This window comes from Canis lupus, chromosome X (genome assembly GCF_003254725.2).
Source record: "Canis lupus dingo isolate Sandy chromosome X, ASM325472v2, whole genome shotgun sequence".
In the NCBI taxonomy this organism is placed as follows: Eukaryota; Metazoa; Chordata; class Mammalia; order Carnivora; family Canidae; genus Canis; species Canis lupus.
Window position 1 is genome coordinate 7,206,945 of NC_064281.1, and position 23,821 is coordinate 7,230,765.

The 23,821-nt window shown below is 41.7% G+C and overlaps 1 protein-coding gene across 3 annotated transcripts in view; it reads right to left on the reverse strand.

The window, feature by feature from the left end:
• The window catches only part of MID1 (midline 1), a 352,621-nt gene that overhangs the window by 193,577 nt on the left and 135,223 nt on the right, over positions 1-23,821 (reverse strand). The window contains exon 1 of one of the 3 annotated variants that reach the window (XM_025436337.3): positions 14,390-14,758. The exons of the other annotated variants lie outside the window; for them this stretch is intronic. The gene's annotated coding sequence lies outside the window, so the exon portion shown is untranslated. Of the gene's footprint in view, positions 1-14,389; positions 14,759-23,821 lie in introns of those variants that run through there. 3 annotated transcript variants of the gene reach the window in all.

Sequence of the window (23,821 nt, forward strand, 5' to 3'; positions counted from 1 at the left end):
TGTTTCTTTATGGCACTTTTCTGTGTGGCGGGGACAGCGCCAAAGCTGTGCCACATTCTGAAACTGTTGCTATGGCAAAGCGTCTTGTTTTATTGACTATGGAGCACATTGTTGTGTTTAAGTCATGTAAATGATGGGGACACAAAGGAGAGGGCCCACAGCAGCCCCCCGCTCAATCACGACAGCACTGGGGTCTCTCCCCCTTGACACATGCCATTTATGCAGCATGGGAAGGCATTTCTCTCAGAAAGGCCCACTCCCTGGGTGCTGTGGACTGGTCTTTGGAGACATTTGTGAGATCTCCACATCTTTCAGAATCGATTCTGCAGGGGAAAAGAATACACAATGATGAAGCCCTTGCTTTGCTTTCAGGGCCAGGATATGTCTATGGAAATTTTGCATTTTCTACCTTAGGAACACGTTTTTTGTAGCCAGGCTGCCAGTCCTGTCTCATATTTCAACTTTCTATCGGGTTCTGTCGCTTAGAAGGCATGGTAGGGGAGTTCCTCTTTTGTCTCCCACTTATATCTCAAATATGTGTTCTTAATTAAGTATTTCACTGCAGTATCAATTCACACTGATTAGATGTCATTACAGAAACAAAATATGCAGAATTCATTTTAATAACGCCTGCCACCTCTGAGGAAACAATAAGGATTTAATTTAATGATCTAAGTGTTGTTTAAAAGCAACGCGGAGTTAAAAGATAGTAATATATTTGGAAATGGAGCTTATTAGTATTTTCAGATACAAATGTAAGCTAAAATGCGCTATTATCTGGGTTTCAATACTTGTAATTAAAGAAACCCCCAACACTTAAGGCAACACTTGTTTACATGTGGAATCAAATGACACCCTTTAATAATAAAAGCTTGATCCAATGGAAACGGTTTCAGTTGTGACACTTGAAATTTGATAATTTGTGAGCTGTGATAATTTGTAGCCCAATTTCTATGAGACCTTTCACCATTAAGAAAATCCACTTTGGTGGCTCAGTTGGTGAAGTGTCTGCCTCCGGCTTGGGTCGTGATGCCAGGGTCCTGGGATCGAGTCCCACGTTGGGGGAAATCCCTGCTCAGCGGGAAGTGGGCTTCTCCCTCTCCCCTCTCATGCTCTGGCTCATTCTCTCGCTCTCTCAAATAAATAAATAAAATCAACTTAAAGAAAATCGATTTCTGATAGTGCTCTGTAAATGCCGATTTTCACATTTTGGTACCCTACACACTTTACAAAGGAGGAATGTTTATCCACTGGGGGAAGCTACATGCAGGGTACACAGGGAATCCTGTACTAGCTGTGCAGTCTGTTGTGTTTTCTAAACTGTTTCAAAATACAAAGAAAATAATAGAGGAAAAACTCTATTTTTGATGCAGAACAAAAATGTATTTTTCCAGCTTGTACTTTTGGAGGAATGTGTTGTCTCAGCGAAGCTTCGATGATTACAATTACAGAGCCATGTGCTACATTCTTCCCAGCACTTGAGCTGGTGTCTGGAGTCAAAGGGGTTTTGGACAATGAGCTAACTTTCTCAAGAAAAATTCTATTTACCCCCACATTTTCAAATCATTCATTCTGTAAACAATTATAAAGGAGAGATCTATTTCCTTTTACTGCTTCAGATGCTTTTCCAGTAGTTATTAAAAGAGTATTTACGGGGGCTCCTGGTTGGCTTAATCGGAAGAGCGTGTGAATCTTGATCTTGGGGTCACAAGTTTGAGGCCCACGTTGGGTGTAGAGATTGCTTAAAAATAAATAGATAGATACACTTTAAAATAGTATTTACAATTCCCACAGACCTGGTTGCTCTCACTTCCTTTAACTTTCTTGTTCTCTGTTAAAAAACTTGGTTAAAATCACAATTTGGGGGACACCTGGGTGGCTCAGTGGTTAGTTGTCTGCCTTTGGCTCAGGGCGTGATCCAGGGGTCCTGGGATTGAGTCCCATATTGGGCTCCCTGTGGGGAGCCTGCTTCTCCCTCTGCCTATGTCTGCCTCTCTCTATTGTGTCTCTCATGAATAAATAAGAAAAATCTTTAAAAAAAAATCGCAATTTTGCATTTCTCCCCTTCCAGGGTGAAGTTCAGGGTTTAATACAAGGACTATAAACATATCACAAACCAAAATTATATCTAATGTAAATGTCTAAATATAATCGAAATGTCTGCTCATATTTCATATGGGGTGGAGTAGGGGGAGGTGTGTAATTATTCAATGTCAAGATCAAGAGGAACATAGGGATCACCTAAATATTAACATTAAACATACATATATTGGATATTTATAATACATACTGCTGGCTATGCAATAATGTCTTTGCATTTCCATGGCACTCTTTAAGGGACCGTGATAGCACACATCTAATTTTACCCTAATATAATTCGGGGAGCTTGCTAGAGGTTACTGCCATTATTCTCACTGAGAAAATGGGCGGCTAACTTCCGAAGAGGTCCAGCCTTTGGTTTACTTTTGTCCGGCATGCTCATGGGGAGGTTGCAGACAAACACTCAGATTTCACAACCTTGCTCATGATACTTCATTTGGGGTCACATTCTCTACGGCCATGCCCGTGCTTAAATTGGCTTGTTTGATATCTCCAGTGGTGCCATTTGGAGAACATGTTTAATCAAAATGATAACAGGAGTTAGTGATCTCTTTTGAAACCATAACAAATAAAAGCACTTGATGAATGACCTAGAACACTGGCCTCTGCGTACCCACCGTTTTCTTTTCTTCAGTGATAGCTTCACTGGCATCTAATTCTCCTATCATATGATCCACTCATTTCCTATGTACAAGCCAGCGTTTTATTCGTATATTCACAGAGTTGTGCGACTATCACCACCATCTAGCTTTAGAAGAGGCTCATCTCCCATTAAAAGAAAACCTAGTATCTACTGGCAATCACTCCTTACTCCTACTCCCAGCCCTCGACAACCACTCATCTATTTTCTGCCTCTGTGGATTTATCTACTCTGGACATTTCATACAAATGGGATCATACAAGACGTGATGCTGTGTGCCTGGCTTCTTTTACTTAGTCTGGTGCGGCATCTATTAGTACCTCATTCCTTGTCGCTGGATGAGATTCCATTGTACGGATACACTACATTTCATTTATCCACTCATCAGTTGATGGACATTTGGGTTGTTCCCACTTGTTGGCTACTATCCTTGATGCTATTATGAGCGTTCACGCACAAGTTTGTATGTGGACATATATTTTCATTTCTCTTGGGTATATACCTAGAAGTGGAATTGGTGGGTCATATAGTAACTTTATGTTTACCTTTTTGAGGAACTGCTGGACTGTTTTCAAAGTGGTTATACCATTTCACCTCCCACCAAAAAATCCCTTTGCTTAATCCAAATTGACAAAGTAACTCTGATGGTCTGGCCAGTGGTAAGGTAGGAGAGTGTATATGCTTCACCATGATTTCAGAAAACTGATCAGGAATTAAAATGGAAAACAAGGGTGGAGGACAGTAGAACACGTAACTCTTGATCTCAGGGCTGTGAGTTCAAGCACCACGTTGGGTGTGGAGCCTCCTTAAAAAAAAAAAGCAGGGGATGCTCCTGGGTGGCTCCCCAGTTGAACACCTGACTTGGTTTTGGCTCAGGTCGTGATCTCAGGGTCGTGAAATCAAGCTCCGACTCAGGCTCCCTGCTCAGCAAAGAGTCTGTCTGGGATTCTCTCTTTCTCTCCCTCTGCCCCTCCCCCTGCTCAGGCATGCTCTCTCTCTAAAATAAATAAATAAATTCTCTTTTAAAAAGGAAAACAAGAAAATTCAGGATGCGTTTCTCAATCCTACATGTAGACTATGAACTACCTAGCAGTCAAACAGAAACTCTCAAAGTAGGCATCTGCTCTACCCTCAGGAACCCCTGAAGAAGTGGGGGATATTTGAACTGGTTTTTATCGCTTTTCAGTTTTCAACAGCAAGAGATAGTCTTGGCTATAAAGACATCCATGCAAAAGCCCTCACACCTGCTTCTTGCCCATAGACACATAGCTATTTAATAAAAAAAACTCCAAATATGTTTGAATAAACCTTTTATAATCTCAAGGATTCTTAAATTTCTAGACAGGGATTAATACAGACCCTGGCTTTCAAGGCAAGCTGGGACACCTTTTGGAATTTAAAACATGTGCTTGGCCCCTGACAAACCGAGTAGTAATCAAGGTGAGTTAGCTTGTTTCTTTTATGCACAAAACTAGCCACACTCTGACTAGCTCTTTCTATGTGGCCAACAGGGTGCATGCTAGAAGAGGGATGGGCAAGTTTCCTGGGCTGGCGCTGCTGGACACCTTGATTCTTATAATATCCATCAGTTGGTGCTTTCGACTAGTTCTTATCCATGACCCATGTGGCCTGATTTCAGCTAAGCCGGTACAAAGCTAGAAGGGAAAACTGCGTGGGATGTTTGTCTCATTCCATTGTCTCCCCCCTGCCTTTGCCCCCTACCCCATGTCACTCCCAAGCGTGATAACCAAAGCTTTGATGGAGGAACAATCTCAAGCAGGGATAGCTAGCAGGTGTTGAGTGAACTTGGAAGAGATGGAGAGGAAGAAGGAATGAGGCAAGAGAAAAGAAGAGAGCAAAACAGGGAAAGAGCCTGTCGTGAGACAAAGGTCAAAAGTGGGGAAGGGTGGCAGAGAACACGAAGACAAGAGAGATGCGTGCTCGGGCTGAAGGGGTTAGCAAACGATGCTCTCCTGGGGTCACCCCACTTTCCCACCCAGGGCCCCGCATCCTGGGCCTGATGCAATAATTCACTGGTCATGCCCAAAGTGAGTTCACAGAAGACTTCCAACCTCAGCAGGAGTTACCAGTGGTTTAGAGATTCACAAACTGACACCGAGACACAAGAGGACCTTGACAAATGGCAATAGCATATTACTAAGCGGACAGAAGAAATCCCTGTCTGGTTACAGAGGCGCACACAGAGAGGAAATCAAGTTATTTTTTCAGGAGGGAGACGAAGAAAGCTGGTCAGCCCATGAACAGCAAGCCCTGAGTGAGTCAGTCCAACACGGAGTGAGTCCAACACGGAGGCACACTGAAGTACGAGGCCAGCTCCCGAGGAGAGCGGGCCCTTCAAGCTATTTCAGAGTTCTCTGCCTCGTGGAGCTCTGCGATTCAAGAGGGGTGTGGGGAGCTTGGGAAGAGTTGGCGGAAAAGTCACAAAGACAATCAAAGGGTTGAAGAAAAGGACCTGAGGGGAGAGAGTCAGGGAGCTGGAAAAAGTCAACCTGAAGAAGAGAAGGTGGGGGAGATCATTTCCCTATGGTCCTCAGGTCCCTGAGGAGCTTTTCATGGGTGAGCGGGCGGCCTGTTCCCCATTTCCACCACCGAGGGACAGAGGCCAGAGGCCCAAACGTGCAACATTTTTTAACATCAGTTAAATCTAAGGGATTTCCTGACCTGAGGAGGGTAAACAATGAAACGTGCTCCTGGCCGTGGATGGGATTAAGGACTACCCTTCCCTAGCGTCTCAGAAAATACCGAAGATTCTCCCATGTTCGAGACTGGGATGCTTTACAGACCTTGCCTGGAGTTGGGGGAAGGATGGGAAGGAACAGGGGATGCGTCCCAGCATTCCACAACACACTCCGGTACTTCTGTTTTTTACCTCAGACTCAAGTATTCCTCACTTGCCTGGCCAGATTCCTCACGTGTCTAGTCCCATTGCAGGACCCAGAACATCTTGCCTGGCAGACCCCTTGGAGACACAGCCATTTTGTGAAAGGGGGCACTGGAAAATATCTTTTGAAGGGTGGGAATTTCTTAAGAAAAAAAAGTCAGCTAAACCAGACTCACAGGGGTGGGGGTGGGGTAAAGCACCTCGGAGTGCATGCTGGGATTAGGGCTAATTAAGATGTTGACTGAATCTATGCTAATCATGTCCCACCAGACTCTGCTGGATTAGTATGTAAATTGGTAAACTCTGTTCTGAAATTGCCCTACCAGCTGAGGTCTAATTACTGACTAGACATAACAAATAATAATGGGATTTGTATTTTAGGATGTTTAATTATGGAAATACGCGTCTGGAAAAAATACCAGTTGTATCGCACAGAAAGCAGATTCATAAGGTTTTACCAAAGGGTTATGAAATTTTACACCTTTGAGAAGAGCACGATGAACTGGGCTGGCTGGGGGGTGTCCTTTCAGAGATCTAGCATCGGGGAAGGGGGACCAGAATCACAAGGATTAATTCGCTGCTTGAGTAATTTCCCCAAAGCTTCTCAAAGACTAATTGTTTCATTGCTGATACACAGCATCTTGTGAGCTTTTAGTTCTATCACCGAAAGCACTGGAACTCATCCACGAAGAATAACCCAGATGCTATGGATTTAGCGCAGCTACCCAGTCGTAGCATGCATTCAAATGGAATTAAAAGCAACAGGCCAACAATCTTTGTAGGAAATTATGCTCCTAAAATGGTTGTTCTTCACCAAAATTATTCTCTGACACTGAAAGCATTAAATTTATATTTCAGAAAATGGTTAGTCCAATTCTGGAGCCAGAGAGTGTATTTCATGGTTTTAGAGAAAAGCAGCTTGAGCTCTAGAATTCACTGAATGGGCACCTTGGGACAGAAACTTCTTTGCAACCATTAATTGCATCATTCTGTGACCCTGTCGGAAAAGTAACGAACATAGGAAGAGTTACAGAGTTTGGGACAGAGTTGTAATAGTGGCCTCTATTTGCCCACCATATTGGTATATCTTACATAAATTTCAAGGCATATGGGTGATCATTAAATCTTTATTAGGTTTTACATCATAAAATAAATTATTCATGTTATTCTAATATATACTGATATCTTTACAGCCCTTCTGCCTACATTTAGCTAAACAAATCTCATTTGCATATCATTTTTATTTTAATTTAGGACAGTTTTGTTATGAAAATATAAGGCTTAAATGCCTATTATGTTCCAATTACGTGCCAATTTCCCACACTCTTCCAGGGTCTATACAGTGCCTTACAAATGAGAGAAATTTCACATAATTAACAAAGATGGAGGATTTCCTTGGACGCATAAGAAGTTTTTGAATGTTTGCTCTTGCTGTTAGGCGGCAAGAGGATAGGTATTATCAAATACAATTCAGTAAGAAAGCTTGTGTTTGCAGTAGCTTCAAGCCTCTATGTATTTGAAGTTACACATGCATATGAAAATTAAATTTGTTGACCGCTTTACTTTGAATCAGTGAAAACAAAGCGTTAACTTCTCCTTGCCGTGCAGAACCCTAGGGGGGAGCAGCTCACCATTACTGTGACCCGAGGGTATCTAAACTTTGCAAAGGAAATTCATTGAATAATAATTTTTAATTGAGAGCTCAGGCTATTTGTCTTTGTGGATCTTATTGGCATGTTGATAGCTGTTTATTTAGGTTTCAACTATGGACTTTAGCTTCTTTTTTCATTAGTCTTAAAAATGTAAGACAGGCTAGATTATGCTTGATTCCCTGACAGTGGAGGAGAAAATCGGAACAAATTTTGCCTTTCCATATGATACTGAGCTCTCACCTTTGAGCGTTGCTATTAAGCTTGCATGATGACATCCTCCTGTAGGCAATATATCACTGAAAACATTATTTTAAATGCTATTTCCCAATGCCCAAAGGCACCTGTCAGCAATTATACATTATTTACTATTAAAACTAATCATGACCTACTCGAAGCATTGAACCCAGGGTCAGAAACTCTGGGATGATAATTCTAGCTCTGTCCCCTTCTTGTCATGAGTTTTGGGAGATGCTGACGTGGGGTTAGAATGTGGGGAAGGTTCACTGGAAGTGTTTTGCCAACACATATGCAAGCAGAATGTAAGCCTGAACAGATGTCATCTTGAATGTAAATCTCCCAGCTATTGGCTAGCAAGCTATTGGAGAATTCTCACATTTTCTGGAATTCTCACTTTGAGGCAAATTATACAATCGCAGAGAATTTTTTCAACAAATGGGCTTTGAAATCCCTTCTCATTAAAGCAAACTGCAGATCATCTTGATAAATAGGAATATTGGTTCCAAAATGTGCCTACCTTCAGTCATGGGGATATAAGCAAACTCTCCCAGTTTGCTGTTCAAGTGGAAAAATATCATCACCGGTGGCTCTGAGCATCCATCTTAGCTAAGTGGGTTGAGTGGCGTGCGAGCAAGTCTTCCAGGCTAAAGGGCAGAAGCCAGGAGTTCAAGTCTGACTGTGCCATTCTCTGAGACTCTCGTTCCATCGCGAAGGGGAGCCTTTCTAACGAGAATTGCAAGGGACAAATGAAATCGGATGTATGCCCAACACACAGTGGATACCAAGTAATTGTTGAACAGATATCTGGTAGAAAAGGTTAAACAGATCTAAATTGTTCTGTCACATAAATTAAGAAGCAAATTTAAGGGGCAAGTTTTCATATCTTCTGAGAGATGTAGCCATAAAAGAAGAAAAAGAGACCACGTTCCCATCAATAATATCTTTTGGTATTTGTCATCTAATGATGACGTGTGTGTGTGTGTGTGTGTGTGTGTGTGTGTGTGTGTGTGTAATATAGAGAACCCACAGGCACATGTTCTATAATTTCACGTTATAACTTCTACAAAGATTATAGAATAGTTTAAAAAAGATAAAAAGAGAATGTAAAAAAGAAGTGTACATATATCTTTCTTTGTAAGGATGATTTTTTTTAAAGACCACCTACAGGCTGAGCCATAGTGAAATCCTCAGGCACACGCTGCTGCTCCACCCAACAGCCCAGGCAACGATAACGATCATGAAGAGCGACCATATCCGAATACCAGAACCTTAAAAAGTATAAACATCATTTTAGGATTCCCGAGGCATTTTAAAATTTTATTTCAAAGTGGTTCTGCCTGGTATATTGAACCCACATCCTCGAAACACACACACGCACACACGCGTAGCAAAGTGAGAAATGAGAGGCTGGGGTGGAAATTTCACTCTGTTGATCATTACATTGTGACCTCAAGCAGGTTCCATAACTTAACCCCTCTCTGCTTCGATTCCTCCATCTGAAAGACCGACGGAGTTTTCTAGCATTGTCACAAGGTTAAATGGGAGAGTGTATAGAAAGTACACAGCACACTGAGCCCTTTGATGGATGCTTGTGATGACCCTGCATCTGGTCATCTCGGCCTTCTCACTGCTTTGCTCTTTCCTGCTCCTTTTAGAAAAGGACTATGTCCCCACTTCAGATTTATCCAGAGGGCCTTGGAACCGTCTCATTGCTGATAGTCTTTTTCATGGTGGCAATAGAGTTTCTCCGTATGGATATAAATTCTTAGAGAGCAGGGGAATAAGATAGTTTTTTCATTTCACCCTTAGGCCTAGTCCAGTGCTCCAAACAAATGTTTTATTTTATCGCAAATGACATGCTGCTGAGGGCCAGGAGTCTGTGGGAATTTGCCTCAGAAAAAGCCACCTTGAAATGTACAAATAGCCCCCATACTAAATATCCCATAAGATTATAATTAGTTGTTAGGCGAGGCAGTGGAGTGTAAGAATTAAAGCCAGGGACCTACCTGGCTTCAAATCCTTCCATTCCCCTTGCAAATTGCTCGAATAACCTCTCTTTGCCTCATTTCTTCATCTGAACAATGGGATGATAATGCTACCAATATCTGCCTAGGTTGGTATGAAGATGAAATGTAATGTGCTTGGAATCAGAGAGAGCACTCCATAAATATGATTTATTTGTTCCTATCATCATTACTATCAGTCTTCACAGATGGATTTTGAACTGTGTGAGCAAAGATATGCTTCTGGCCACCACTGAATCCGCAGCTCCTAGTGCAGTGAGCACACTCCCCAGAGTCACCTACCTTCTCTCCCTCCCATCATGTCATCCATCCAAGTCATTTCCGCCACAGACTCTTTCCTCTCAGCTGTCCTGCCAATGCACTCTAATATCTCTCAAACCCTTCCCTTCTCCCTTCCTCTCAGACTCTGCCACAAGGCATGTTCTCAACTCCTCTCTCCTACGTTCCAGTTGGTGTCCTAGTTGGGCCTCTGTGTCTATAGGGTTCTTTCCATAAGCTTTCTAACACAAAAACCTGATTATTTCTCCTCTCCATTTAAAATCCTTCTGTGGCTCCCCGTTACCTACAAGAGCACGGAGTAAGTAAATACCATGTAGCTCTAAAGAAATATTTTAAAGGGTGTGGGAGTCAGAATAATGGCCTCCCAAAGATGTCTACGTTGTAATTCTCCAAACTTGTGAATATGTTACGATACGTGGCAAACGGGATTTTGCAGATAGTATTAAGGATATTGGGATGGGAGGATTTCCATGGATTAGCTTGGTGGGTCCAGGGTAATCCCAAGAATCCTCAAAAGGGAAAGAAGAAGTCAGGAGAGTCAGACTCAGAGAAGGAGAAGGGTCAGTGGAAGCAGACCTGAGAGTGATGTGGAGGCCACGAGCCAAGGAATGCTGGTGGCCTCTAGAAGCTGGAAAGGGAGGAACAGATTCTCCCCCTGGAGCCTCCAGAAGGAATGCAGCCCTGCTGACACCTTGGTTTTAAACACATTTCAAAAAAATGAAAAATAAAAAATAAACACATTTCAGGCTTCAGACCTTCAGGGCCATAAGAAAGCAGATTTCTGTTGTTTTAGGGCACTCAATCTGTGGTAATTTGTTATAGAGTGATAGAAAACCAGTACACAGGCAATTGGATAGCTAGTGCCGACTAAAGAAATGTGTTGAGGTCAATTGATGGCCAAGCTATGAATGGGCCAGACTAAGGCATCAATACACTTAGAAGTCTCTTTTATTAATGACATGCCATCGTTGCCTTTCTCTCCACCAATGGTTTTAGAAGGATGGCGTGAGATGCCTTTCCCAGGTTTCTACAACCCCATCCTTTCCTCTGCTCCTCCATTGGAGGCTGGAAGCGAAGCAAGTGGGAATGGAGACCCACATCCATACACAAATAGAGGAGGAGACACACTGGTGTCGCAGCTTGCCCACAGACTGGCCTCTGGGCTGGGATGATAACCTGGCCACTCCGGGCCCCAAACCAAAGCAAGATTACTTCTCAGTTCCCCTAACCAAACAAATCACATATGCTGCATTCTATATCCTAACCTAATATGTCGTTTCTACCTTGATGTTTCAAAAGCACTTTTTACACATAAACACATCCAGCACCTGCCCAATCCCTACTTACATCCGTCGGCTGTCAGCTCATAAAGGAACTTGGGGAACAGGCCGAAACTGTCAAGGGAGATTCTCTGGAAGCATTAAAATAAGCTGTAGGGAATTATCAATTGATATGGGATCTGGGGAGAAAGACGGGGTGTTAAGAGAGAGAGAGCAGTACAGACGTAGCTAAAACAGTACTTTTGTGGAGCAGGGGACAGATGTGTGTTGGCTACCCTAACAGTTGCATGACATGATTTCATTTTTTAATTTCCTGGGCTTCAGTGTCCTCATCTTTAAAATGGGCATAATAATACCAATTTGCAGCTCTGTTGAGTAGATTAAATAATAACATGGTTGTGATGAGGCCCAGGCAGTGCCTGCTACGTGGTGGATTCAAGAAACACTCATTTCTTTCCCATGATGCCCTTTCCCCATTGATATCTTTATAAATCATGTACATTACTGTGACATATCATTTAACAAAATAAACATATTTAACCAAAACCATCTAACATAAAAAACTAATATATCAAGGCAAAACATGAGAAGGAATGGTAATTTACAAGCTGTAAAGATCCAGCTTGCTTAAACATTTGGCTCCATATTCTTCCAAGTTGTACAGAGGCCAAATTAATTCACGAGAAATCTCACTTTTGAATTATTTAAATGCCCAGTGATGAGACTAACACACAGCAGGTCCTGTGCAATGTGAGAGGATTATTGATTAACCCAATGCCCAGGTTCTAAGTAGCCAGTAATATATTTTAATGTATCAATAATTCAGGAGAATGAGCATTTTCTGTCGTTGCTGAAACCACACTGGCAACCGAACCGTGTGACCCTGCACAGCAATCGTTAGAGCCTCAAAGCTCATCTGTTCCCTTCTAGCCTTGGCCACCCCTACAAGGAGCCCCACGGAAGTAGAGTTTTCATCTCTCAGGGCAAACGTGGGCCACACTAGTGACACCCAGGCACTCAATAAATACAGGCCAGATGAATGAAAATCTCATAAGGTGGTAGTGCAGAGCAACCAACAAAAGTATTTTAAAAGATCAACCTGGAAAGAAAATCAATTCCAATAAACTTGATGCTCTCAGGCTCAAATATTATGAAGGTAAATAGTCTTCGAAACTGGAACGAGCACGCAGTAGAGAATGGTAAATAACATTGATCAAATCCTGAAAACCTCCCAGGTGTCCTCGGAGTTCGCAGACAAATTGATTAACTGTTATTTCACACTCAGGACCCCCCCCACACACAATTAACAGCCTGCCTTCCGTAAGCAATTCCAAAAGGCAAAGATAAAACTGTTGGGTTGAATTAACATTTTCAGTTGAGGAAGAAGAAACTCAAATGGAGAGGATATCGGCTTTCCCTTTTTTTGTAAAGCATCCATCAGGCAAATAATTAGCTCATTTGAAAGAAAGATCATGTATCTTTTCAGGTGTTCATATTAATATGCACGCAAAGAAGCTATTTAAACAGTCACACACCTTTTAAAAAAAGTCAATCGTTATGAATGAAATAACATTTTTGAATATTCTAATCATCGGGTCATCCGAAGAGTGCAGAATTAAGTAGCAAAAGTTCTCTGGGCCTAACATCAGTGGGAGTTAAAACTGTAGACCTGGGTAACTAGTTGGGGTTGAATCATTATACTCGATCATTGTTTTCATGATGTACAGGTTCAATCGGAATGATCTGAAGTGCAGTATTTGGAATATGTTAAGCTTAGAAACTAAACATCTGCCATCAGAGCTTTGCACAGAGCATGGCTTTTAGTTTTATTTTAATGAGGAAGAGCCACAATGCAGAGAGCCAGCTACATTAGGCAGCATCCAAACTTTCTCTCAGGGGGAAAAACAACAGCAGAGCTCACCACCCACTCCCTGTGGGGCGGGGGAGGGGCCGGCAGGGTTTTGCAGGAATTCGGTCCTGGAGACAACAGCTGTCTGTTGCTTAGATCTTCTCCACACATACTGCAGCTCAGAAGGACTGTGGTAGTTAGTTTGCAGGATAATTTGCCTCATACTGAATTAATGCTTTTCCAAACCATTCAGGCTTAGCTTTCCCATGGTATAATAAAAGGGTATATATACATATAATATCAAATATGTATATAAAGGGCACCCGGGTGGCCCAGTGCTTGAGCATCTGCCTTCTGCCAGGGTTGTGATCCTGGGGTCCTGGGATGGAGTCCCGCATCAGGCTTCCCATGGGGAACCTGCTTCTCCCTCTGCCTGTATCTCTGCCTCTCTCTCTCTCTCTCACGAATAAATAAAAAAGAAATCTTTAAAAAAAGGTATATAAATATATAAATATAAAACAAAATGTGTGTATATACATATATATTTGTGTAGGATTTTATATATACATACATAAAATAAATATATTTATGTATAAATACATATATAAAATACAAAACACTTATAAATGTATAAATATATATATGTAAAATCCCACAGAAACACCAAAATCAATCCAGAAAATACCAAAATGGGATCTTAGGGAGTAATCTGTGCCAAATAAGATTTGGCAAGCTGCGTCCTTGAAAATGCTGAAGGAGACGGGGTACCTAAACTTTCTGATTCCCAGTGGCTTCCTCATTTCTTCTTTCCAATCAGAACACTGTCTGAGGAACACATTGAGAATATATACTTCTACGCGACTAACTCAAAATTTCCTTTTCCTCATTTTAGTGGCCCCCCTCTCCCCTTATCTCACCCTGTCTGGAACTTACTTTGGAGACTATTCGGTTTATTAGCAGTGCTTTGGGTCTGCACAGCCCTAGTTACGAAACAGGTGAAACATGCATGCTGCAGGAAACAGACAATTTGGAATTTTCCAGAAAGGCCCGATTTTCTCCCCCCCTCCCCCACGCAGTCGCACCTCCAAATTGATCCAATTTAGATATAAGCCCTTTAAAAACATGATGATCCGATAAATAGGCGCATTCCTACACAGAGTACAGTTTCTGCGCGTGCATAGGCTTTGTTGAAGTCAGTTGTTCGAAAGTGATGCTAATCAAGTTTGGGAAAAGTAAAATGATGCTCCGGCTACCGGTCCTTTGTGCGGGGACACAGCGCCGTTCTCATACGTTAGGCAGAGACAATGCAGGATGTCCCCAGAATCGCCCACCAATTTCCCTTCCTTCCAACAAGGGCCCTTTTAATAAAGCAATTATCGTAGCATCTCAGAAGAGGAAAAGCCAAACAAGCAAACAGGAGCCTTACCAGCGTCTCCTAGGGCAGACGAAGGGAAACAGCCCCCCGGCGGCTCTAGGCCAGGGACCTGGGTTGCTTGAGTCACTTGAGCGAAAGGACCAAGACAGCTGAAGTCTTCCTTCCCTCTGTTTGGTTTCTCCCCAGCAACCTCTCCCGGGATTTTTCTCACAAAGCACTCTCCTACTCTCTAATCCTCTCACAAGGAAAACCAGCACACACACCAGATGACTTCTGCAGAAGCGCCCCCCCTGGGGAGCGGCGGGGAGGGGGCCGGACGGGCTCTGCTCGCTTTAATCCCTGCGGCGAATCCTCGCGGAGGCTCCAGGCCTCCGTGCTCCCCGGGGACAGGACAGACCTGGTACCGAACCCGGGACCAGGACGGCTCCCTGGCCGGCCATGGGATGAGCATTCTGAGCTTCCCACCCCGCCAACACACACGCACACGCAACCAGGCAGGGCCTCCCAGGGATGGGAAAGGTGGCTCAGCCTCAAACTTCCTGCCACTCGGATACCTCTGTACACCCCCTCCCAGGACAGAACTCTTGCAAAACAAGTTGTGCCGAAATCAGCTAGAAGCTGCCCGGGTTCACCCAGCGCTTTGAGCCCTTGACACTTTAGAGCAGCTGCTTGCTTGGAATTTGCCCCCCACCCCCAAACTGAAGACAAACCAAAACGCAAAGGAGAGGCCCACTATTAAATATGAAAACGTGGGTCTGCACGCTCTCTCAAAGATGCTGCGAGTGACCGTCTTTACAAAATTTCGGTTTGGAAAAATCGTGTCCTAAGAAACAGCAAAGAAAAGTAAATTGCTGAGCTGTAAGGCATGACCCTTTCTAAGATTTACAGTTTACCTGCTCTTCCCAGAGGACAGGGTTCGCCCTTGTATTTCACGGCGATAGTCACACCTTGTAAATCCAAATCCCCTTCTCACTGAAGACAAATGTCTTACATACAGTTCAGATAGGCTATAATCAATCCGGAATGGGCCCCTCTCCCCTCAAGATTTAAAAAAGAAGACTTACCTTCCTATTACATCATTTAAACCCCCGCAACGAATAAATCAAAGAGGAGACAAGCAGATGGCACAGTTCTACATTTTGCAATGAGGGCTGTTTGCCTTGGAGTCATTATTTCTAAGGAGACGCTGCTGTGCTCGTGTCTCTGTTCGGCAGCATGCCATTTGGGCCTTTGAAACAAAATGAATCGGCTTCACACCACCAGCTCTACCACATACTAACACTTCAGAATGCCCAAACTGGGGCACGCCGCCTCTTTCCGTAGTGACCCTGCACAGAATCAGAGGTGACGGTTTGATGGATGAGTTTCCCAAGAGACAATGCAATCTGTGACATCACGGTTCTGTGTGCACCCCCTACCCCAGGCCGCCATCCAGCCTTTCCTCTCTCAAAAGAAAACTGCCTCTGCTTGGTGACAATGCCATCTCCATAGCAAACATGAACCTGGGATGCATGGCAAATGCTGTAACTTCTCTGTCCTTAACTTCTGTTTTCTGATTCTGCTTTGCTGGGGGTAATAGACACAGGGCAAGGTATGAATATACTGGGTAGAGAATGAGGCAAAACCAGACAAAAGTGCAGGACTCAATATCCTCAGTAACCTACAAAAGGGACATTTTGCTTGTTTTTTATATCACCATTAAACGCTCACACAATGATACTAAGATCTTTCTGTTACATGTGATTTAAGGGATTTTGCATTAAAATCGGATGTAAGCAAACACAAAGATTTTAAGTGTCTGTATAAAGACTTTCAGACTTAACTGGAACTCATTTAATATCACAGTTTTCTTGACCAGAAAAGATTTTCCTTCTCTGCATTATCAACCAATATATAGCTCTTGAATTGACCTTGGCCGTTTTGCTCTATTCCATGTCTTAGTTATTCTCTGTACTAGCATGCATCACCCATCGTAACATTTAAAATAATACTTGGGAAATCCAATCGCACACTGAATACAAACTTATTGCAAATAAAAGCTCTCCTATCTTTATGACTCACATCGTCACCTTTGTCCTTTTCACCCATTTAAATTGTTTAGATGTTTAGCACAAGGAGAGTAAAAAACCCAGAAGATATCTATGTCTACATCCACATCTACATCTTTTTTTAAAGATTTCATTTTTAACTAATCTCTACACTCAACATGGGGCTTGAACTCACAACTCCCAGATCAAGAATCACATGCTCCACCGACTGAGTCAGCCAGGCACCTGCTCCCCTACTACATCTTATATGTACATCTACATGGAACATTTTCATATCTATCTATCTATCTATCTATCTATCTATCTATCTATCTCTCATTTATATCTACATCTGTATCACCTATATCCATATCTACCTATCTAGTGATGAATGATCGGTAAATCTATCTACATAAAAATTTTAAAAACCGTTTGCATGGCAAAACACAGCATAAGCCAAATCAAAAGAAATGATGAACTGGGACAGAGGGCCAATCTCCTTCATGTTTAGCAATTGCCTAAACGATGAAAAGAAGAAAACCCACCACCTAAAAGAAAAATGGGCAGTGATTATGAAACACAGGAGACGTATAATTGGCCCAGAAATGTATGGAAAGATGTTCTTTCTTACTTGCAGTAAGATAAAAATGCAGATTAAAAACTATACCAAGATATATTTCTTTCCTGATAGAGTAGCCTAAATCCAAAGATTGGCCCCATACACCAATGGTGAAGCTCTGAGGAAACAGGTACTCTCACAGGTTGCTGGTGGGAGTACAAAATACTGTCACAAATACGGAGGGAATTTGGCAATAAATAGTAAATTGACAGATATATATACCCTTCCATCCAGCAATACCACTTTTAGGCATCTGTTCCACAGATTCATCAGTACAAGCACAAAATGTCACACATTCGAGCAAAATCATGGAAACTACACAAATGCCCAGCAGTAGACTGATTAATTAAAGTACTGTGCACCTGCAGAAAGGAATGTCCAGTCTCTAAGCACTCATCTGGATGAATGTGCAGGTAATCAAAACAGAGTGTGGAGGAGGGCATGGGCTGAGAGCAATGAGGAAAGTGCAGCAGGAAGTCTATATACACATGTGCCGGTACTTGCAAAAAAAAAAAAAAGGACGTCTGGAAGAGTAAACGAGAATCTAATAAAAATAGTTTCTTTTAGGGAGAGAGAGTGACTAGAGTGGAAAGGGAAGAAGTGGACATGAGACTCCTCTGTGTTTACTCATTCTTTCATGTCAGGGGTCAGCAAACCAAGGCCCTGATGACCACAAGGATCCTCTGCTTGTTTTTGTAAATAAAGTTTTATGAGGAACAGCCATGCCCATTCATTGCATATTATCCATGGCTGCTTTCCAGCTACAGTGGCACCGCTGAGTTATTGTACTGAGTGGTGAACTGCAGGGCCTACAGAGCCAAAAATGTTTACTACCTGGCCCTTTACAGAAAAAAGTTGCTGACCCCTACTTTTCATGGTGAGTTTTAGCATAATGCAAGAGATAGTCTTAAGAAGATGGGGTAGATGCCCCTGGTTTCTACTTTAAAAGATGGTAACTTGAGATCAGAGTATTTGTGTCCAAATCCTGGTCGTCCCTGTCTGATTATTTAACTTCCCTGGACTTGCTTTCATCATCTACAGAGTGATAACTCCTTAGCTTTGTTATGAAGATTAAATAAAGCAAGGAGAACAAATACGGAAACACTTGGCAAATTCTAAACCAAAAGACCAACCTATTATTATTATTAATATTGGAAGGTGACAAGCAATGCACACACATATGTACTTAGTAAGAACAATTAATATTAGAATAGCCCCGAAACTAAAAATTTGCAGAACTTAATTTTAAAGCACTGCCTTTAAACTCTTCTGCACTTAACATTTTTAGGTTATAATTATACCAGCTCCGGTCACATGGTAACTCTCAGCTCCCATCTGTTCTCTATAACCAGTCAAGTCATTGTGGCGAGTCATCTGACAACACTGACTCAGAGGTAAAACCCTACTCAAGGATTTCACACTGCAGTAGAATTATCTGGTGTTCAGAAAGCCCTAGAAATTTCTATACTTGAAGATATCTTTCTGTTCTTGCAATTGAAATTCATCTAATAAAGGTTATCTTACTATGAAGTGTGGTATATTAAGTGACTAAGTGGGTCTGGGATCCATCTGGGGATTATATGCGACAAACACATAATCAGACTTGAGTAAGAGACTCTCACCCTCAAAATTCATGTTTGCATAATCATTTTTTCTTCTTAATTTAAATATTTGAATGTATTAGCTTTAAGTTAAAAGCCAGAACTTCTTTTTGATAGAAATATCAGTGGTTTTTCCTATACTCAATGATCTTTCCTTTTTAGTTATCACATTTCTAGTGACTGATTTTGCCACAGTATTTATTTATTTATATATATATATATTTTTTTGCCACAGTATTTAAAGTTTGTTTCTAAATCATAGATATCTGAGCCTCTAAAGCTACATTAAAGTGAACTGCCCCAAACTTGCATCAGAATCTCTCAGGGGCGCCCGGATGGCACAGTTGGTTAGGTGTTGGACTCTTGGTTTTGGCTCAGGTCATGATCTCAGGGCTGTGAGATCGAGCTCCATGTTGGGCACCACGCTCAGCACAGAGTCGGCTTGACTTTCTCTCTCCCTCTCCCTCTGCCCCTCCTGGTCATGCTGTCTCTCTCAAATAAATGAATAAATCTTTAAAAAAATCCCTTAGGGGCATCTGGGTGGCTCAGCGGTTGACTGTCTGCCTTTGGCTCAGGTCCTGATTCCAGAGTCCTGGGATCGAGTCCCGCATCATGCTCCCAGCAGGAAGCCTGCTTCTCCCTCTGCCTGTGTCTCTGCCTCTCTCTCTGTGTCTCTCATTATTAAATAAATGCAATCTTTTTTTTTAATAAATGCAATCTTAAAAAAAAATCCCTTAAAATAAGCAGATCATTTGACCCGCATTTCTACTTTGGGGAAATAATACTGAAGAAATCACGCTATGAAAAAAAATCACGCTATGCCTATCATCCTGTATACACACATATACACAAAGGATATTTATATTAGGAAAGCAACAACAACAACATCAAAACACTACTCACAACTGAAAGGTCTAATAGTCAGGAATCAGCTACAGAAGTTGCAACATGGTCATTCAGAGAAACTCTGCTATTCCTGGTATCCACTGCTGTGCCACAAACCACCTGGAAATTTACTGACTTAAGCCGTGTGCATTTTTCTCACAATCTGTGATTTTGGAAGGGCTTGGTGGGGACAGCCACCTCTGTTCTATTTGGCATCAGCTACTGTGGCTTAGAGGCTGGAATCATCTGAGCACTCACTTACCACATGGTTGGCAGTTGATGCTGGCTGTTGCCTGAGACCTTAGCTGGGGCTGTTGGCTAGAACTCCTATGCACAACCTTTCCTGTGTGGGATGGGCTTCCTCATAATGTGGTGGCTGGCTTCCCAGGGTGAGCGTCCCAAGAGCAGGCGAGGCAGAAGCCATATCACCTTTTAGGATCCCTCTTGGAAGGCATATGGCATCACTTCTGATGGATTGAGGCAGTCATAGACCTTCACCCAGGTTCGAGGTAAGGGGACATAGATTCTACCTCCTGGTGGGGCACAAGGTTCAGAAGGGGGCAGTGAATAAAAAGGTTGCTGTCACTAGTTCAGAAAGTATAATCTTTCTTAATTATGCAGCCAATGGAAGGATATAGCAGATCCAGATTTATTGACATGAAAGGACATTCAAATGACAGTGAATGCTGAGTTGACAGAAATATGATGGCAAATATGATGCCATCCAGTAGAAATAACACTGGCACGTAATAGACACTCAATAAACATTTGTTGAGTAAGTCTTTGGATAGAAATGAATTATGCTTTATGTTTGTGTCTGTATTGAAGATAGTCTAAGGGAAACTACCAAAACGTGAACATTGGTTATATTTCTGTGATGGGATTGTATTTCAACTTTTTAAAGATAGTGCGTTTATAATATTCTTATAACGAATGCTCATAGAAAATTAGAAGGTATATCAAAATGAACCTCAGAGGGCAATAATCTGAGTTGTCACAAAGGTTGACCTATTTTTTTTTTTTAGATAATTGAAAGCTAATTAGAATGCTCGTTGGCAAAACACTTGTTCCTTTTTCTGCTTGTTAGAATAATTTATTGTTTAGCTATCTGTAAGCATTTAATTGATGTAAAGTATTTAAGGGATATAAAATAAGAATTTTCTGAGATCCCTGGGTGGCTCAGTGGTTTAGCGCCTGCCTTTGACCCAGGGCGTGATCCTGGGGCCCTGGGATTGAGTCCTACATCGGGCTCCCTGCATGGAGCTTGCTTCTCCCTCTGGCTATGTCTCTGCCTCTCTCTCTCTCTCTCTCTCTCTCTCTGTGTGTCTCTCATGAATAAATAAATAAAATCTTTTTAAAAATAAGAATTTTCTTTTTAGTTTATGATAACAAAAGAGCATACAACTATTTCTTAAAAATAAGATATCTTACTGAGGGGGGCACTTGACGGATGAGCACTGGGTGATATGCTATATGTTGGCAAATTGAACTCCAATAAAAATAAGTAAATAAATAATAAAAATAAGATATCTCATTAAAATAAATGTAATTTGTCTCCAAATTAGTCCTGGATGAATGTAATAATAAATTAATATTTTATTTTATTTTTTAAAAGATTTTATTTATTTGTTTGACAGAGAGAGAGAGAGAGAGAGAATGATCAGGGGATGAAGGACAGAGGGAGAGGGAGAAGCAGCAGACTCCCTCCTGAGCAAGGAGCCTAACATGGGACTTGGTCCTAGGACCCGGAGATCATGACCCCAGCTGAAGTCAGATGCTTAACCGACTGAGCCACCAAGGCACCCCTAATAAATTCCCTTTTTAACCACTGAAATAGTAGGATATAGTTCAATGGGAACCAGTATATCAGAAAAGCAAAATTGTGATGTGCATGTAATGCATTATGTTACACAGTCACTCCCTTTTTCCCAAACATTCATATTCTTAAAAATATGTGAAATACAAATTATTTTTGGAAGGAAAACTGCCAACCTCTCATATAACAAATACTTTGAAAGCACTGTTAAACCAAGATGTTAGTAGTGGGGCCAATGTGAACATAGAAGTTCTTGTAGTAAGAGAGCAACGGTCAGGGAGTCAGGCATTGGATGAAGCTGGAATAAACAAACAGTCCTAATATAATGAGAGTCATTGGTGTGACACCAGGAGGAGAGTATTGGTTTTTTTAAGATTATTTATTTACTCATGAGAGACACAAAGAGAGGCAGAGACACAGGCAGAGAGAGAAGCAGGCTCCCTGCAGGGAGCCCGATGCAGGGACTCATCCCCAAACCCCGGGATCACGCCCTGAGCTGAATGCAAATACTCAACCGCTGAGCCACCCAGGTGTCCTGAGAATATGGTTTAACCAAACTGATAAACTGGTTTAAGAGTAACCAGCTTTTAGTAAACTTTGTCATGCTTGTATTCAGCAGTAGTCATTTCCCTTTACTTGACCCCAACTGAAATCTCTACTACTTCCTGCTAGAGCCCTCACTCCAACCCTTGAAAGGTCACTACTCTAAAAGAATACATGGATGAACTCAGCCCTGATTCTCTAGGAAAAGAGTTCCACTGTCAACACTTAATGACAAAATCATTAACATCCTGAATAAACACAATTCTTCTTTCTGGAAACTAGGGTCTGCCGTCCTCTTCTGGGGGATTGGATCATTGTTTACTTGCATCACACGCACACAGACACGTATACTTTATTAATGCAGAGTCAGTCATTCAATTGTAAATTTGATCTTCCCTGAGCAGGTACTCTATGATGGGACATGCGCTGTAGGAATGTTGTGCATCAAGGTCCAGCCTTCCTGGAAGGCCACAACATTCTCTGCAAAAGAGTAAATGCCCTTCATCTTTCTAAAAAGCTTCCCCCCCACCCGCAGTTTGTGAGTTAGTTGCTTTAAGTAATGACTGTTCACTGTAGAAAATTTAGATAGTATGTTCACTAACTAGAATTTAAATAAAAACTTGAAGCATTAAAAAAAATCGGATATTAAAAAAAAACTAAGAAAATAACCACCTATAATTCAAAAACCAAGTATTAACCACTATTAACAGTCTGATACCCCTATTGATAGGTAGGTTGGTAAGTAGGCAGGCCAACAGGTAGATGGATAGATAGAGACAACATTCAATTACTTGAGTTTACACCTAATATGTATACATTTTTACATTGTGTCTTTTTAAAAGTGTCATTATTTTTATCTTTAACAATTTTATTGAGATACAATTTACACATCATAAAATTTACCCATTTTAAATGACTTTCAGTAAATTTACCAAGGTCTGCAACCATTACCAAAAGTCAGTTTTAAAACATTTCCATCATCCAAACAAGACTCCTGCACTTGTTTACAGTTTATTCCAGTTCCTATCCTCAGGCCCTGGCCACTCCTTCTTGTTTCTATACATTTGTCTTTTCTGGACACTCGGTATCAATAGAATCATATAATACACGGTCGTGTGTGTGTGTGTGTGTGTGTGTGTGTGTGTGTGTGGCTTCTTTCACCAAATAAACTGTTTTTGAGCCTCGTCCATGTAGTAACATGGATTGTCACTCCATTGGTTTTTATTGCTGAGCAGTACGTGTAGCTGTTTATCAAATCTAGCATAAAAACCACTCAGGTTTAACTATTCCTTTGGGTCTTCATTTCTTTATGAAGTCTCTTGTGTCAGGTAAAATGTGTATTAAATATATGCTTTCTCTTGTTAATCTTTTGTTACAGATGCCCTAGCCACTAAGGAACATAGAAAGGTAGAAGAAAAAAATTATTTTTCCTCTCCTCCAAGAGTATTTATATTTAGTTGATACTTATCAAATAACTGTTATGTGCCAGCCCACTGTCCTAGGTGATGAGTTCACTTTAACATCTAGGAAATGCAGTGCTGCTCCTGCTTTCCAGAGGTTATAGTCTATTTGGGAAGAAAAAAACCTCAACTTGAGGGAATAATAATGTGAGCGAGAACTATGGAACAGGAGGCATAAGTAGCATTACAGTGAAGTAGCAAACTCTAACTTCTAAGTTTTTGTGAGCACCCACTTGGAACTCCAGAATTGGTGAAAAGATTATGCTTATTATTTTTTAAAGGTTTTATTTATTTACTTATTTGAGAGAGAGAGAGCAAGGGAAGGAGCAGAGGGAGAAAGAGAAGCAGACTTCACACTGAGTGTGGAGCCGGATGCGGGGCTTGACACAGGGGCTCTATCCCAGGACCCTGAGATCTGGACCTGACCTGAAACCAAGAGCCGGATGCCCAACCAACTGAGCCACCCAGGCGCCCCAGTGCAAAGGTTATTTTCAGCTGAAGACATTTGAGATTCAACAGATGCGGAAGGGAA